Below are 12,097 nucleotides of genomic sequence, written 5' to 3'. Positions count from 1 at the left end.
TTACTTAAGGGTGGGAGAAAGGAAGTGTTATTTTTCCCATTTGACAGTTGTTACCCCCATTTGAGAGATGCGGGAATGGAAGCAGAGAGAGATTCAAGAGGCTCTGTGACAGAATCATGAACTGAATCAAGATTGCCTGAGTCCCAGCCTGGTGCCATATGCACACTTTTTTTCCTTTGGAGTATTAGAACTCCCATCTGACAGAAGTGGAACTGGTAATCACCCTCACTGCAGTGCTTCGATAATTCACCTCTCAGCGAAGTGGTGGCTAGGTTGACAGAAGAATTCTCCCGTCAACCTAACGCTGTCTACACTGGAGTGAGGACGGCTTAACTCCTTTGCTCAGGGGTGAGGACTTTTCACACCCGTGAGAAACACAGCTGGGATGACCTACCTTTTTAAAGTAGATGAATTCTAAATAGGCCTTTGCTGTAAAGTGTGACCTAAACTTCACAGGTCAGGTTCTCAGGATGGGTTGTGGGTTTTTCTTTTTTTTGTGCCACTTGTGTGGCTCATCAGGGCAACATGCCAGTGCTGAGCAGAGAACTGATCTGCCAAAGAGGGACTCCTGCTGGCACCTCTGAGCCTCTGACAACTCTGTCCACATCTCATGTATGTGGCCAGCACATCAGCAAAGCGGTTGGGAGGGTGGCAGGGAGACACCATGAACAGAGATGACAACCGAAGGCACAGATTGGCTGAGGTGTCTAAGGATAGCACATTATGGATAAGATTTGCAAAGACAGTTAGCTGTCCAGTGAAATATGGTGCCTAAACACCTTTAGGCTCCTTTGAAAATCCCTTTTTGTGTGAATAGCCACAACAGAAGAAGCTCAGAGACAGGAAGTGGAGCGTGCAAAATGACGCCTTCCCCTGAGAAGAGATAAAGGCTACAGACTGTTCTTTTGGGATCAGACTGCCTAAAATTCAGGAGTAGCAAATGTGACCCGTGATTCTCGGACCCTCAGCTTTAAAGGGTCCGGCTAGAGACACCTTCAAGAGTCCTGCTCTGCAGAAAGTGATGACCATCCTGCAATGATGATAAGGGATTGAATTTTGAAAGGATCTGAAGGGACTTTGAAAACCTAATTCCCATTTAGACTGACTGGGATTCCCTCACGCTCCTTTGAAAAACCCAGTCCAGTATCCTTAGAGTCCTAAAGTGCCACTTGTCCTTTCCATTTGGATGACAACGCCCGGCATAGAGATCACATCGCAAAGACAGTTGGTAAAATTTTCAAAAGTGCCTGAGGCCTGGATTCACAAAGGGACACAGACTTTTGTCACGCTCAGCAACACAACTTTTAGGCACCTAGAAAACCATGGGAACAACACTGTGGTTCATACAGCCTGAGTTATGCTCCATATACCATGAGTGGGGAGAGCTAAGGGCCTTTGATTGCGATTCCTGAAAGCCAGCACGCTGGGCGGAGAGATGATCAGTTAAACCTTGAGCATGTGGACAAGACTCACCAACCAGGCACTGGGAAAGAATTCTCTGTAGTAACTCAGAGCCCTCCCCATCTAACATCCCATCCCCTCCATAAACTCAGGGTGCTGAGGGAGTTGGCTGAGGTGATTTCAGAGCCATTGGCTATTATCTTTGAAAGCTCGTGGCAACAGGGGGAGGTCCCTGAGGACTGGAAATAAGCAAATATAGTGCCCATCTTCAAAAAAGGGAGGAAAGAGGATCCAGAGAACTACAGACCGGTCAGCCTCACCTCAATCCCTGGAAAGATCATGGAGCAGGTCCTTAAGGAATCCATTTTAAGGCACTTGGAAGAGAGGAAGGTGATCAGGAACAGTCAACACGGATTCACCAAGGGAAAGTCGTGCCTCACCAACCTGATTGCTTTCTATGATGAGGTGACTGGCTCTGTGGATGTAGGGAAGGCGGTGGATGTGATATACCTTGACTTTAGCAAAGCTTTTGATACTGTCTCACACAGTATTCTTATCAGCAAGTTAAATAAGTATGGGTTGGATGAATGGACTATAAAATGGATAGAGAACTGGCTAGAGCATAGGGCTCAACAAGTAGTGGTCAATGGCTCCATGTCTAGCTGGCAACCGGTCACAAGCGGAGTTCCCCAGGGGTCGGTCCTGAGGCCGGTTTTGTTCAACATCTTCATCAATGATCTGGAGGATGGGGTAGATTGCACCCTCAGCAAGTTTGCGGATGACACTAAGCTGGGGGGAGTGGTAGATACCCTGCAAGGTAGGGATAGGATTCAGAAGGACCTAAACAAACTGGAGGATTGGGCCAAAAGAAATCTAATGAGGTTCAACAAAGAAAAGTGCAGAGTCCTCCACTTAGGAAGGAAGAATCCCATGCACAGCTATAGACGGGGGACTGATTGGCTAGGCAGCAGTTCTGCAGAAAAGGACTTGGGGGTAACAGTGGATAAGAAGCTGGATATGATCAGCAGTGTGCCCTGATTGCCAAGAAGGCTAATAGCATATTGGGCTGCATTAGGAGGGGCATTGCCAGCAGGTCACGGGAAGTGATTATTCCCCTCTATTCGGCATTGGTGAGGCCGCATTTAGAATATTGTGTCCAGTTTTGGGCCCCCCACTACAAAAAGGATGTGGACAAGTTGGAGAGAATCCAGCGGAGGGCAACAAAAATGATTAGGGGGCTGGAGCACAGGACTTATGAGGAGAGGCTGAGGGAACTGGGCTTGTTTAGTCTGCAAAAGAGAAGAATGAGGGGGGATTCGATAGCGGCCTTTAACTACCTGAAAGGGGGTTCCAGGGAGGATGGGGCTAGGCTGTTCTCGGTGGTGGCAGATGACAGAACAAGGAGCAACGGTCTCAAGTTGCAGGGCGGGAGGTCTAGGTTGGACATTAGGAAAATGTTTTTCCCTAGGAGGGTGGTGAAGCACTGGAATGGGTTACCTAGGGAGGTGGTGGAATCTCCATCCTTAGAGATTTTTAAGCTGAGGCTTGACAAAGCCCTGGCTGGGATGATATAGCTGAGGTTAGTCCTGCTTTGAGCAGGTGGTTGGACTAGATGACCTCCTGAGGTCCCTTCCAACTCTAATATTCTATGATTCTATGAACTTATCAAGCTCAGTCTTGAAGCCTGCTCGGTTTCTTGCCTCCATTGCTCCCCTGGGAAGGCTATTCCAGAACTTCGCTCCCCTGATGGTTAGAAAGCTGCGTCTAATGTCAAGTCTAAGCTTTCTGATGGCCAGTTTGTATCCATTTGTTTTTGTGTCCACATTGGCTCTGAACTTAAATAACTCCTCTCCCTCCCTGGTATTTATCCCTCTGACGTATTTATAGAAAGCAATCCTATCTCTCCTCCGCCTTCTTTTGGTTTAGGCTAAACAAGCCAAGCTCTTCAAGTCTTCTCTCATAAGGCAGGTTTTCCATTCCTCGAATCATCCTAGTAGCCCTTCTCTGCACCTGTTCCAGTTTGAATTCATCTTTCTTAAACATGGAAGATCAGAACTGCACACACTATTCCAGATGAGGTGTCACCAGTGCCTTGTATTAATGGTACTAACACCTCCCTAGCTCCACTGGAAATACCGTGCCTGATGGATCCTAGGACTACATTAGCTTTTTTTCATGGTCTCATCACATTGGCGGCTCATAGTCATCATGTGATCAGCCAATACATCCAGGTCCTTCTCTTTCTCTGTCACTTCCAACTGATGCATCCCCAGTTTATAGCTCAGGGATGGCAGATCAGGTTAACAGAACCACAGAATATTAGGGTTGGAAGGGACCCCAGGAGGTCATTTAGTCCAATCCCCTGCTCAAAGCAGGACCAACCCCAACTAAATCATCCCAGCCAGGGCTTTTTCAAGCCGGGCCTTAAAAACCTCTAAGGATGGAGGTTACTTGGTGGGGCTCAGACTTGGCAGGTCTGATTGCTGGGTGCAGTTTAGAGACGGTAGGACAGATTTTTGGGAAGGCTCAGGGACGGCAGATCAGATTGCCAGATCAGGCTCAGGGTCAGTAGAGCAGGTGGCTGGTTGCAGCAGGTCAGATTTGCTTTCATTCAGAAAGTGGAGGTATTTTGATAGAGATTGATCTGACCTAAAACAAACTATTTTTTCTTTCAGTTTTCTTGATGGAAAATTGAAAAAAATGAGGCAAAATCAATTTTTTCCTAGGAAAAACGTCAGTTGTGGGAAAACTTCATTATTTTATTGAAAACATATACCATGGGAAATTCCTGATCAGGAATTTGCATAATATGTGATATAGTCACTTTGTAATGACAGTTAATACTCTACCATCTAGTGCCTGAATATAATCACAGAAGGGTCTTTTTAATGCAGATGTGAGGGACATTCAGAGATCTATCATATTCTTAGACAATTGGGGTTATTTTTGAGGTTCTGCACCTTTTTATTAAACATTTGAGTACTTAAATAGTAAAATTTCTATTAGAAATTAGAAATTAGAATAAGAAAGAAAGAAAGAATTGTTTGTAAAAGTTTTTGTCTTGAAAATAAGGCCTTTTTAAGCTAAATATTATTTTTTTCTCCGCCAAAATTATCAAACTCAAATACCCTAATTGGTGGGCAGTGGAAATCAAGCTCTTCATTTTTTTTTAGGGAGACCCTGACGTTTTGACATCTGGACTAGCAGGGAGGCTCCTTTGGCTACCCTTTGGAGCACACTCACCTCCTGGGGGCCAGTCACTCTAGGAGAACTCAAAACAACAATGAACAGTGGGCTGCATATCCTCTTAGGGTTAGATTTTGTCTCTACCTAAGGATAATTTAATTGGGGCAGTCCTGCTTTGAGCAGGGGGTTGGACTAGAAGACCTCCTGAGGTCCCTTCCAACCCACATCTTCTATGATTCTATGACTCTACCTTTACCAGAGCTGGTTGAAACCATTCCATCGAATCAGTTTTTCTTATGGCAAATTGAGGTGTCAACATAACCGAAGCTTTGCTGAAAAGCGTCGGCACTCCACAGAAAATGTTGAATTTTTCCCAAGACACTGAATTCCCCCAGGTGTAAAGAGCTCTTCAGCCTAGCAGACACTGGTTTAACTGGACACAAGGGCTGGAAGCTAAAGACAGACACATTCTGACTGAAAATAAGACATATATATTTTATACATGATTATAATTAACCATTGGAACAACCTACCAACGGCTGTGGCGGATGTCCATCACTGACCGTTTTTAACTCAAGATATGATGGGGTGGAGGGTTCTCAAAGACATTCTCTGGGAATTATTTAGGGGAAGTTTCCTGACCTGTGCAATACAGGAGGTCAGGCTAGACAGTGGTCCCTTTTAGCCTTGGAATCTATGAATCTGTCTATGACTCTGTGACTAAAACCATAACGGCAGGCCTGTGACTATGACTCAAGAGCAATTTATATGCCAAGCATGGACTCTTTGTAAAGTAAAGCTAAAGAAAAGCCCCACCAGGGTGAGCTCTGTCTCCTCCTCCCAGAATGGCGCCCGGAACCAGTCCAACACCCTGGGCCAGGCCTGGCCCTGCCTCCCCCACTCAGGCCTTATCCCCCCATTCTGGACCAGGCCTGCCTCCTCCACGGGGCCTCACCACCTGACCATGGGCCTGCACCCTACCTCCCCACACCAGGGACTACCCCCCACACACCCTGGACCTGCCCTACACCCCCCTCAGCAGGGTCTATCGTCACCCCAACCCTGGACCTGCACCCTGCCCCCCCATGCCATGGATTAACCCCCCCACACTCCCCAGGCTTGCCCCCTCCACAGTACCTAACCCCACCCCCGCCCTGGGCCTGCGTCCTACCGCCCCCTCAGCATGGTCTATCACCGCCCCCACCCTGGACCTGCACCCTACAACCCCCTCTGCTGTACCTATCTCCACCCTGGGCCTGCATCCTGCCCCCCCCATGCTGGATCCTACCCCCACACACCTCGGGTCTGCCCTTACACCCCCCTTTCTTGGGTCCCACCCCCCCACACCCCAGGGCTTGGCCTGCCCCCCACACCCCACAACCTCACCCCCCACTTTCAGGGCCAGGCCTATTCCCCCACATCCCCCCAATCCTAACCCCTTCCCCTCCAGACTCCCCCCACCACACACCCCCCTTCAGGTAACCACGGTTTGCTTACACAAGATTTCACTCGGTTGCCTTTAGTTAAGCTGCCCAGTGTTCTGCAGGGCTTTGGCTCCGACAAATTAAAAGGCAGCCCCATTGTTAAATGAGACTCTGTCATCCTAACCTCAAGCCGAGCTGTCCAGCAAACGTGGTGGGGACGGGGAGGAATTAAAAAAAAAATGTTTTAATAAAGCATTTTCCGATGCTGTAAGAGAGTTTTTTGTAAAGAGCTCTGGCCTGTTACATCAACCACTAGTGAGGTTTATAAATCCACTGGCCATATAACTCTATGGGTTTATGTCTGGGAAAAAAATAGCAACTCATGATTTATATACCAAGTCTCTCGCTTTTTAAGAGATTGTCTCTCGATTTCTGAGCTGGTGCTGTGGGCAAGGAGCACCCGACCTGTGACAGTGTGTGAGCCCAGAGATGGAAGCGCCTTGTGAGTAGGGGTCTGTGGGTTAGGACTGAGGACACGGGCAGAACTGGGGATCCTGGCAAAGCCCATCACAACCCAGGTACATTGGCTGATCTCTGTCACTGAGGCCTAGAAACCTGGAATTGCCTTTTGCTCACTACGTCTGGGCCCTGCTGTCTTGGCTAACCTAGTGGGAATCTCTGCTTTCTTTACTGCAATCCACACACCCCGTTACATTCCCTCGCTGGGGGGGACTCTGGTGGAATTTATGAATGAAGGGATCGCCTTTCACAGCAGCTGGCATAACTGGCTTGACCTTTTTTACTTTACACATCAGGGGGCTGCTTGCCAAAGGAACAACGCCCCCGCCTTCCTTTGTCTAACTTTGATCTAAGCCTCTGACTTTCTTTTCTAATCAGTCCCGATGGGACTGCCGCAGAGACCTGCCTTTTCCCAGCAATGTTTCCATGCTAATGGCCCATCCTGGGACCCATTACAATGAGAAGTGACTTTATTTCTGCCACTGGCCCTTCATTCCCTGAGAGCTTTGACAAACCTCCAAGCAATGGGCAGGTCTCAGCTGGCCCTAACTTTCCTCGCTCCTGCAGTCATGACAACCTGTGTGTCAGCCTGTAAATCTCCAGAGGGTCACAGGTGCTGCCTGGCTAATTGGAGACGTTTCTTTTTAGTAGCTGTGTTGTTAACGGGGATGATTTTAATGAGCACCTAAAGAAGCGCCTTTAAAAAAATGATGATTATTTTTATCCTAAGCAAGAGTCAATGATATTAACGTGTTTCAGGCTGGGAATCTGTCACTGCAGATCATGTAGAAACAGCGGCACCCTTACGGTCAAGCACCTTACACACTATAAACAAACTATTAATTGCCACTCCTAGCTACTAGAACAAGATAGCGCTTGGTAAAGTCTATTCCCCTTGCTACTGCCGTCCTTAGCAGAGTGTTACAGTCACAGCAGGCCACCTATCCCACCTGCTTTGCCTGTGAAATTAGTGATACTCAGAGTCAGAAGGAATATTCTTTAATTACCAAAAATCATGATATATTTTGAAATAGACTTTAGCGCCTGTGACTGTGAAATGCACCCACTCAGTAGCCCTTGCCAACAGAAGTCCACTTGGCACAGGAATGAGCCCATTAGCAATAGATAGATAAATAGATGGGGTGTATGGAGATAGATAGTTAGATAGATAGATAGACGGATGGGGTGTATGGGGATAGATGGATAGATGGATAAATGCTGATGGACAGAGCTGGTTAGACAGATGAACAGATGGCATAGCGGATTGACACGTGTAGCTAGGCAGTTGGAAATACAGAGGGATGGTGTGGACATGCCCCTGGAACCGGGGAGCAGCGTCCGGGTCTGGCTCCCTCTCTGGGTCCTCCTCAGAGGGGGACCACCCCTCCCGGCTACCTCTCACCGGGAGCAGTCTTGTGCCTTTTTCAGGGCAAGCAGCCTAGCGCCGGGCCCCTAGGCCGGGCGGGCAAAGCAAGGAGTCTAAAGCCAGGCCCTCCAGCGGGGCTGGCAAGGTGAGCAGTCTAAAGCCAGGCCCTCAGGCAGGGCTGGCAGGTGAGCAAGCCGCTCTCAGGAATGGCACGGCGGGGAAGGCTTCCACACGGAGGATAGGGAAGGGGGGAGAGGGACGCAGGCCCGCCCGTCTCCACTGCATCCCAGCCCAGGGCCCTGGCAGTGGCAACGGCGTTTGCCACGGGGTTGGCGGGGCTCCGGCTGCAACACGCCGCCCGGGTTGCCCCTGACTCAGCCGCTAACGTGCAGCTATCCCTGGGCTTCTTCCTCCCCGAAACCCCCGGTACCTGCCTCCTCTGGGTTGTTGGGGTGTGGTAGGCCTGCTGGGCCCTCCTCGTCCACAGGCGGCAGCTCGGGTAGCTCCATGGGCTCATCTTCGGAGGGCAGCTCTTCCAGGTCCTGCGGCCCCCAGGCCTCGGGCAGGGCCGGTAGGTTCTCGGGGTCCCAGGCTCGGTATTGCTCCGGCAGATCCGCTTCCGGCTCCCAGGCCCCGGGTGTCTCCGGGGGGTTCTCCTCAGGCTCATAGTCAGTGGGGAGCCCCGATGGGCCTTCTTCCGGCTCCCAGGTCGTGGGGGTCTCTGGTGGGCCCTCCTCCAACTCCCAGGCCATAGGGTACCTGGGGGAGGCCTCTGTTAATCCCCAGGCTGGGTTTAAGGCCGGCCGCTCCCTCTCAGCACAGCTCCCCGGCCCGGCCTTAGCTAGGAGCTTAGGAGGAGACGCATCCTTCCCCTTCGGCCATCTCTCTCCAACTGAGCTCACCGGCCTGGCTCTTAAAGGCCTAGCTCCGCCCCCCTGCTTCCGGTCAGGTGGGGCCACTGGGGCCTTTAAAGGCCTAGACCCGCCCCCTTGCTTCCAGTCAGGGCTTCCCCTGGGGCAGGCCTCTGTCAGCCAGGATGGGTCTGGCTCCCTCTCTGGGTCCTCCTCAGAGGGGGACCACCCCTCCCGGCTACAGATGGATAAATAGCAAACAGAGGAAAACAGACAGACATCTTGATGGACAGATAGACAGCAGCATGGACAATTAGGTGGATGGACAGAGGCACAATTCTACAGTTGGTCAGGTGGACCATTGTATGGATGGATAGTTAGATTGATGATTATAGAAAGAGAGCAATGGGAATACAAGCTCACACACAGACACACACCACTGTTCCATCAGTCAGTGTGCTTCAAACTTGATGGAAGGAGATCATTTCCGCAGGACAAAATTTAGACATTGGTGCCTACACCGTGGATGTCTTCCCTTTACCTGTCTTCTGAGCCCGCCAGTAAAGAGGCAATTGGTGTTTTACACTGTGCTGTAATTTTCATAGGGCTACAGATCCACTAATGACTTCCCTGGCCTGGGAAACTCTGTATCTTGAGTTTCGCAAAGGTAATTGGGGGTGCTCAGATCTGAGGTTTCTGTCTCAGATCCTAAAGTCCAGGAAGCTTGGTTCAGGCCCACTGCTGCTCTGAATTAGGTTGGCGGCATCAAGAGAGGCCTAGACAGAGCTGGGAAATAGAGACAATGTCCAGTTGCCGCCAGTCATGCACATGCTGATATATCAGACAGTGGTGCATTTCGCATCAGCCTGCTGCAGCTGTGCCTGGACATCAATGGTACAGGGGAGAAATCAGGGAGAAATGTGAACTCAGCCAGACAAACAAAACACATAGACACTCCTGCAGGCACGTGAAGACACCCACACAGACACACATGCACACTTGTACACGCAGGTATCAACAGACAAAAGTAGACACATGGGTGCATACACACACAGAAACTGCAGACACACATCTGGAAGAACACAGCTGGAGTGTATATGTTCACTCTGCAGGGGTTAAAATAGGTGCCCCTAGGGTAAAGAAACTTTCCCTGCTGCATTACTGTAGGCACCTTTTCCTGGCCAAAGCTGCCTGCAAAGCAAACTCCATCTTGGCCACAAGGGTGCTAAAATTACACACATACAGAGTCACACAGATGCACAAACCCACAACTCAGATAGGCCCACACACTCATATCAAGGCATAGGCACACATACACACACATGCAAAACTACACTAACACATAAACCAAATACATCCAGCACTTAAGGTACGTACGCCATATTTCCCTCGCCCTTTCACTCAGACATGTGCAGCCAGTCATTTTCCCCACCCTCCAGGCAGATTCATTCAGATCCATATTCTCATGATTTAATTCTCCCTTTAGATTAACGTGCAATACCAAAGTTGTAGGCACATCAATAAAATTGCTCCTGATTTATGCTTTATTAATCGAATCATTACCTCCTGCGGAGGATCTGGGCCAACGTTCCAGCTAAGTCCCGGCCATTTAAATAGCTATGCAATGCACAAGCCAGAGGAGCTGTGTTGGTTTAGCTCCATCAAGGAAGCGGCCCTGCACGCCCTATATCTGGGTGTGGCTGCCCTGAATTTATTGGATACTTGGACTTAAGGAATGGTAGTGAGTCAAGGGCTGTAATCCTCATTACTTTCCTTGTGACAATGCACGTTCGTGCAAGTCTCTCCAGCTGTGATTCCCAGATTTATTGCGCAGTAACATGCAAAAAGAGCACAATCGTGTGCTGGATTCTCAGTACAGGGCAGCCACCAGACATGAGACCGAATGGGCCATTTTTCTTGGTGGGTTTATTGTCAAGATTGCAACAGCACCCCCTAGAGGCTGGAGTGTGCCAGGCAGGTGGACAAGATGAATAGACTTTCCCACTGTCATGCAACAGTTCAACACGGGACTAAAACCCAGGTCGCCCGACCAGCATCCCTCTGCACTAGACCACATCTCTGTCATAATGCTTGAGCATGTCCCTTTACAGAACAGCAGAGCACATGGTACGAGGTTCACATGTCACAGAGTTGTCAGAGAGTTCAGGGCCATCAGTCATACATTGTCTTGATAAAAACTGGGCCACTTGCCAGTTCCTCCCATATTGCAGAGTGTGTTGTCATTTCCTAGGCAAAGCTTGGGGGTGGGTTCTATCCGATGCCATATCGACTTGTTTATTAAAAAACAATGATGTGGCAGCCAGAACCCTCTGCATCTCCTGGAACGTCTATTGCATGATAATACAATGGCTTGGGAAAGATACCTGTAGGTTTATCTCTTTGACTAGGCCCAAACTCCTAGTCTTGGAGTCTCTGTATACTACATGAGCTAACATTTATAACGAAGATCAGAAAATGCAGACGACATCAAGGTTGAGATTTTCAAAGGGGCCTAAGGAATTTAGGTGCCTAACTCCCATTGAAAGTCAATGGGCATCAGGAGTCTAAGTTTTCCAAAAGTATTTATGCGCCTTAAGGCACCTACTGGGATTTACAAAATTGCTTAAGTAGGTTAGGTTCCTAGGACCAGATTTTCAAAGGTATTTAATGGAAGTTAAGTGCCTGAAGAACTTTAAAAATATAGCCCACAACTCGTATTGACCTGCAGTGGGAGTTAGACATCTAACTTTCTTTCATGCTTATGTCAATCTAATAGGCACCTATCTGCATCTTTAGGTGCCTAAATATCTTTGCAAATCTGGCCCTAAGTACCTTAGATTCCTTTGAAAATCCCAATCACAGGCTTCGTCCAGTGATCACTGATGTGAATAGGACTCTTTCCATTGACTTCAGTGAGAATAGGCCACAGTAGAGTTATTGCCTGTACATATATGTTGGGCGTAGTATATACAACATTAATGGGTAGTATATGCATGTTGTTAATATAATATATATTATGTCTATAAGCAATTGGCTTGGGGGAACTTTGACAGGTATATATATATATGTGTTGGGAAGTAACGTTAACTGAAAGCATATGGCTTTAGAAAATAGGAAGCCTGTCAAAACCAAGATACATGAAGAGGTTGTGATGAACCCCTCCGCCCAACTCCGAAACAGAAATAAGACAGGTACAGAGGAAAACAGCAAGTTTAGGGTCTGTTACAAACACATATTTTTGCCTATGCCTTGTGCCTGGCTTTCCAAGCAATCCAGACTCATCTGACTCAGTAAACTGTCCTCTTCATTATTTACCAGTCCCCAAATTTTTGTGTCAACTGCAGACTTCC

This window comes from Emydura macquarii, unplaced genomic scaffold, assembly GCF_026122565.2.
Source record: "Emydura macquarii macquarii isolate MOO-44397 ecotype Brisbane River unplaced genomic scaffold, CSIRO-AGI_Emac_v2 contig_3487, whole genome shotgun sequence".
Taxonomy (NCBI): Eukaryota; Metazoa; Chordata; order Testudines; family Chelidae; genus Emydura; species Emydura macquarii.
This window is presented reverse-complemented; position numbering follows the sequence as displayed.